Source organism: Octodon degus, unplaced genomic scaffold (genome assembly GCF_000260255.1).
Source record: "Octodon degus isolate 3935 unplaced genomic scaffold, OctDeg1.0 scaffold00145, whole genome shotgun sequence".
Classification (NCBI taxonomy): domain Eukaryota; kingdom Metazoa; phylum Chordata; class Mammalia; order Rodentia; family Octodontidae; genus Octodon; species Octodon degus.
The window spans coordinates 4,025,980-4,032,589 of NW_004524721.1; the positions used below are offsets into that span (position 1 = coordinate 4,025,980).

Consider the following 6,610-nt stretch of genomic DNA (forward strand, 5'->3'; position numbering starts at 1 on the left):
TTGCCCCTGTGCCTGCTTGCAGGAGCTTTAATCCACTGAGCAATTTGGCCAGCTCTTTAAATTTAAAATACTTTTAAAAAGATCAAAGTGGATTTCAGAAAATGTAAAGATATTCTTTACTCCTGGACAGGAAGAACTAACATTGTGAAAATGGCCATACTCTAAAATTGTTACACAGATTTAATGAAATCCCTAACAAAATACCATCAGTGTACCTCATAGATCTAGAGGAAATATTCCTAAAATGTATTTGGAACCAGAAAAGACCTAGAGTAGTGAAGGCAATCCTGGCTAACAAAGGCAAGGCAGGAGGCATTACAACCCCTGACTCGAAATTTTGTCATAAAGCTACTGTGATAAAATCAGCATGGTACTAGCAAAAAAACATTAACCTGAGGATCAGTGGAACAGATTAGAAGATGCACATACATCTACAAACACACTTAGGATCTTACCTTTGACAAAGGGACCAAACACATTCACTAGAAGAACAATAGCTTCTTTAACAAATGGTGATGAAAATACTGGCTCTCCATATGCTGAAAACTAAAACTAGATCTGGGTCTATCACCATGCACTAAACTAAAGTCGAAATGGATTAAAGATCTAAATATTAAAAGAGAAACACTAAATGGCCTCTGGAAGAGAAAGTAGGTGAAAATCTTGAAGACATAGGGGTAGGTAGAGAGTTCATGAACAAAAACCAAACTGCACAGGAAATACTTCAAAGAATCAAGAACTGGGATCTCATCTTATTGGGAAGGTTCTGCTCATCACAATAAGTCACCAATAGAATGAAAAGACAACCCACAAATTGGGATAAAATCTTAACCAACAATCACTCAGACAAAGGACTTCTATCTTGAATACATAAAGAACTAAAAAAAATCAGGCCCCCAAAATTTGAAGACCTAATCCAAATATGGGCATCTAAAATGAATAAATAGGACAAAGAAAGCTTTTTCTGTTTTCCAGCCCTTCATAGTTTGAGAAATGGTTTTACTTGGGGCTGCCTTGATTCAGAAAGCAGTGGACTTGTAGGAAACTTCTATGGGGGGTGGGGGGAGTGGCAGCCTTGCTACTGAGCATGGCAGTGAGTGAGATTATTGGGGGGGGGGGGGGGCTATTTAGTTGTTTACTGTTCTCAAGGGTTCTAGTTGAATTGTGGAAGGTTTTCATTTTTCAATAGTATATTTACTGGAAAGTTTAAGACTACGGAGACTTACAAGTCAGAAATTACAGAGAAAATGAAATAAAGTCAGTGTTTTACTGTGGTAAAAGTTTGGCTTGGTTCTTAATTCAATGTGTATTAATTACTATGTTCAGAGTGTTTTAGGCTTGAGCCACAATGTATTTGAACTTTATCACTTGTTCTCATTTGTTTGCAATTTTGATTATGTTGATAAGTCTAATGTGGTTTTAAACAAAGGGGATCTACTTAGTTGCTTTCTTTGACCCTAAGAACATTTATAATTGATAGTGGACATCGGGTAAGTTTGAAAAAATCTATGAGAAAACTTTAGAAAATGTCCCTTTGGAGAGGAAAAAGAGAGAAAAAGAACAGTTTTATAAGCTTTTTATTGGTGGCTTAAGTTTTGAAACCACAGAAGAAAGTTTGAGGAACTACTATGAGCAAGGGGGAAAATTGACAGACTGTGTGGTTATAAGGGATCCTGCAAGCAAATGATCTAGAGGATTTGGTTTTGTAACTTTCTCATCCATGGCTGAGGTTGATGCTGCCATGGCTGCAAGATGTCATTCAATTGATGGGAGAGTCGTTGAACTAAAACATGCTGTAGCAAGAGAAAAGTCTGGCAAGCCAGGGGCTCGTGTGACTGTGAAGAAACTGTTTGTTGGTGGAATTAAAGAAGATACTGAAGACCATAGGTAGAAGATTAGAGATTACTTTGAAGAATATGGAAAAACTGATACCATTGACATAATTACTGATAGTCGGTCTGGGAAAAAAAAGAGGATTTGGTTTTGTTACTTTTGATGACCATGATCCTGTGGATAAAATTGTGTTGCAAAAATACCACACCATTAATGGTCATAATGCAGAAGTAAGAAAGGCCTTGTCTAGAGAAGAAATGCAGGAAGTCCAAAGAGCAGGGAGTGGAAGAGGAGGGAACTTTGGTTTTGGGGGTTCATGTGGTGGCGGTGGGAATTTAAGACCAGGACAAAGCAGTAAGTTTAGAGGAGGATCTGATGGCTATTGAAGTGGACATGGATTTGGCGATGGCTATAATGGGTATGGAGGAGGACCTGGAGGTGGCAATTTGGGAGGTAGCCCTGGTTATGGAGGGGGAAGAGAAGGCTATGGTGGTGGAGGACCCAGATATGGAGACCAGGGTAGGGTTATGGAGGTGGCTGTGACAATTATGGAGGAGGAAATTATGGAAGTGAAAATTAGAATGATTTTGAAAATTATAACTAGCAACCTTCTACCTATAGTCCAATGAAAAGTGGATAGTTTGGTGGTAGCAGGAACATAGGAGGATCATATGGTGGAGGAAATTATGGTCCAGGAGGCAGTGGGGGTTATGGTGGGAGGAGCTGATACTGAGCTTCTTCCTATTTGTCATGGGTTTCACTGTGTAAATAGGAGACCATGAGAGCCCAGAGGTAACAGAACAGCTTCAGGTTATTGAAATAACAATATTAAGGAAACTCTTATCTCAATAATGCATGAATATGCAATGATATGGCAGAAGACACCAGAACAGATGCAGAGAGCCATTTTGTGAATGGATTGGATTATTTGATAACATTACCTTACTGTGGAGGAAGGATTGTAAAAATGCCTTTGAGACAGTTTCTTAGTTTTTAATTGTTGCTTCTTTCTAGTGGTCTTTGTGAGAGTGTAGAATCATTCCTTCTTTGATAATGTTAAATTTGTAAGTTTCAGGACATGTGAAACCTTTCTTAAGATTTTTCTCAAAGCTTTGAAAAGCTATTAGCCAGGGATCATGGTGCAATAAGACCTAATGCTTTTTCCTTTAAAAAATTTAGTGTGTGCATAGAGTTAAGAAGCTGTTTTACATTTATGATTTAATAAAATAATTCTAAGGAAAAAATAAAATGAATGCATAATCCTCAGAGGAAGAAATAAGAATGGCAAATAAATACATGAAAAAATGTTCCATAGCATGGGCGATTCAAGAAATGCAAATTAAAACAACACTGAGATACCATCTCACCCCAGAAAGAATGGCTGTATGAAGAAATCAACTAATAACAAATGCTGGAGAGGCTGTGGGAAAAAAGGAATGCTTTTATACTGTCGGTGTGAACATACACTGATACAACTCCTGTGGAAATCAGTGTGGAGAACCTCAAAAAAGTAGGATTGGTCTCATTTAACCCTGCTATTCCCCTTCTGGGAATTTTTCCAAAAGAACTGAAAATATCATATCACAATGATATTAGTGCAGCCATGTTTTTAACACTGCAATTTGTTATAACCAAATCTTGGAAACAATCCAAATGCCCATTACCTGAGGTATGGATGAAAAAAATGTGTGGTATTTTTATGCAATCAAGTATTACTCAGCCATAAAGAAAGACAAACTTGAGGCCTGCATAGGTAAATTGATCCAACTAAAGGATATACTCATAAGTGAAATAAATCAGACTCACATGTCTAAGTATTGTATCATCTCCATAGTATAAGAACCTAAAAGAATAAATAAAATCTGAAAGGTATAATAGATATAGTAAAATGGAAAGAAACTGAATATAAGGAATAAACAATGAGGGAAAGGAGAAAAGAGGAAAAAAAGGAAGGGGGAAATCCTGTAAGTATATATACAGGACAGCTGAGATGATTGTATTACTAATTTCCATCAGTTTTTTTGAAAACAGCAGTTAAAATTTAACATTTTCACTTTGACTAACTCTATTAATATCTGCAACCTGAGCAACCATACTGGAGGCAGCAATGTGCAATACAAAAACCACAAATACTCCTCCTCTTGTTTTTCTAAATATGTACCATTTCTAATGTCTCATCAATTACTATTATAGTCTCTGTAAAATAAATTAAAAAATAATAAACTAAATTAAAAATAAATAAATAAACTAAAAAAAATTAAACTGTAAGAACAGATACTACACTTGATCTTAGCCAAAAGGCTGAGAAACAATAAAAAAATAATAAAACCAAGTAAAAAGGTCAAGAAAAAAAATCATTATAACTTATTTAAAGCAAGTGTTAATGTTCTATTATTTGTCCAATCTTGCAAACCCATATCTGTTAATCTGAGCAACATATTTGACAATAAAAATTGTAATATAACCATTGTTAATTTGCTGTTTTTGTTTTGAAAATGTGTACCATATGTATTGTTGTATGTTACTCTGTTTCTGCTGTTTTTCTTTGCTTTTGTTTTTGTTTTTACTCTTTAAAATAAAATAAAATTAGGAACTTCCCAAAATAAAAAAGAATATAAAAAGAACTCAAAAACTTACTACCCCAAAATTTAAAGACACAGTCCAAAAATGTGCATTTCAAATGAATAGACATGTCTCAGATCAAGAAGTAGAAACAGCAAATAAATAAATGAAAAAATTTTCTGCATCGTTAGACCCAAGCCCTGTAGTATTGCAGCAGCAGATCTGCTAAGAAAGATGACTACTGGATAACTACCAGGAAGGCAGGTAGGTAGTTTGTACAATGTCAATACATTGGACAAAGAGATGATTCATATCCCAGACAGAGCAAAGCAGGGTAACAGGACATTTTATTTGCTATTCAATAGAGTGCAAAATTTAAAGCCTAGGAATTGTTTATTTCTGGGATTTTTTCACTATTTTCAGACTATAGTTGACCACAGGTAGAGTGTTGCCTAAATACTGCCCGCTGCCCTTTGTGCTTTTATTTGGAATTTTAGTCAAAGTCAACTTAAGCAGGAGACTTGGTGAAAAGGAACTCCATATCTGTGCCCCAGATATCGGCCAGCTGGTATTCACTAGGTTGTGATAACAATGCCCGATTAGATTGATATTTTTGCAGTTATTCAGGAAGTAACCACAACAATCTAGTATGGCATCTTTCTCCACAGTTCCCAGATATCCTTGGCAATAGCCAGACACCTGAAGCCAGCTATGTGGAAAATATTGTATCTATACTTATAAATGAATTTCAAGATAACAGCTCAGCATTAGATTAAGAGACTTACAATTATTTGTGAAGGAGAAAATGAAATATTTAAAGGAAAACAATGAAGTATTTATAGGTAACTTTGCAGTAACTATTTAACATTTTAGAGAAATATAAATTTAAATAAAATTTTAACTAAATTCTGGGGTTTGGAATAGTGAGTGTATATATATATATTTTTTTTTCTTTCTTTTTTTAAAAAAGGGAATAAAAAGTATTAAAAAATAAAAATGATACAGAATTTCACTAAGCAAAATCATGAGAATTCAATAAAAGTAGTTATTGTTGTCTTTAAATTAATTGTTCAGATAACCAGATATAAGCATGCAATAAGCTAAAGACTAAAGACCATACTCATAAGTGAAATAAATCAGACCCATATGTGTAAACATTGTATTGTCTTCCTAGTGTAAGAAGGTGAAAGAGTAAATAAAACCCAAAAGGTAAAATAGATACTGTGAAATTGAAAAACAAAATGTTTATTTTTACTTATTTTTTTAAATCAGAAAAGTTAAATATGGCATGATTTTCAAATATCTTACTGAAAGGATATTATGATGTAATTCTTGGATTTCAAAATTTTTGAAAGCATTGTAAAGGAAGATTTTATAAAAAGGCATAAGGTGTAAGCTCAATCAGCCAGATATTTATGGGCACATTAAAAAACAGCAACACTCAATGCTTGTAGATTTTTGTGTAATTTCCTGAGCTGAGTATTTTTCAAGTCTTTTTAACATGACTATATTAACAAACAAACAAGTTGACGTTTCTCTACCGGGGAGGGACTCCCACCCGAAGCTGAACCTGGGGCTGTGCATCCGACATAAAAAGGGCCAGGCGTGGGCTGCACAGGCCCAGCCAGCCCTAGCTTCTGGGCTTTGGCGAGAAGCTCAATGTTTTTGTCAGCATGGAGGCAAAGCAGGACACCTGCTTCTTGTCAGTGGCACTGGGTCTTTGCAGAAGCTCCACAGCACTGGGAAACCTTCCTGTTCACCAGCACGAGCAGCTCCGTGAACTCTAGTGTGGACCCGTGTTTCCCGAGCACCTCACATAAATCTTGGATGTGCCATGAGCCACACACGGTTTCTCGGTGAGAATAGTATCCTTCTGCCACCAGGCAGCACGTGAGGAAGTCTGTGCCCACAGGGCTGCGCACAGTGGCCGCATTCACCTCCGTGACATTCAGGAATTTGTTGCAGCAGCTCTTCCACTTTCAGATTATTAAAGCATTTCACTTCAAATCCCAGCTCTGAAAACCTGCGAGCCAGCTTATCCCTGTGGACGTTGGTGCCCTGCCTTTCTGGCGGCGTCGTGTGCCAGAAGAAGAGCTCGTGGTTGAAGAGAAGCGCGCCCCATCTCTTCTTGTGGTCCATTTTGTACTCTTCTGCTGGACTGACCATTTCCCTGGCCAGGAAGGTGTCTGTTTCTGCTATGCTTTGTTCCTCACTT

At 36.5% G+C, this 6,610-nt stretch overlaps 2 pseudogenes; one reads left to right on the top strand and one right to left on the bottom strand.

The window, feature by feature from the left end:
* LOC101563725 overlaps positions 1–2,462 on the top strand; it is a 24,493-nt pseudogene extending 22,031 nt beyond the window's left edge.
* Positions 2,463–4,062: 1,600 nt separating this feature from the next.
* Positions 4,063–4,146, bottom strand: LOC111812840 (annotated as a pseudogene).
* Between the last annotated feature and the right edge of the window lie 2,464 nt (positions 4,147–6,610).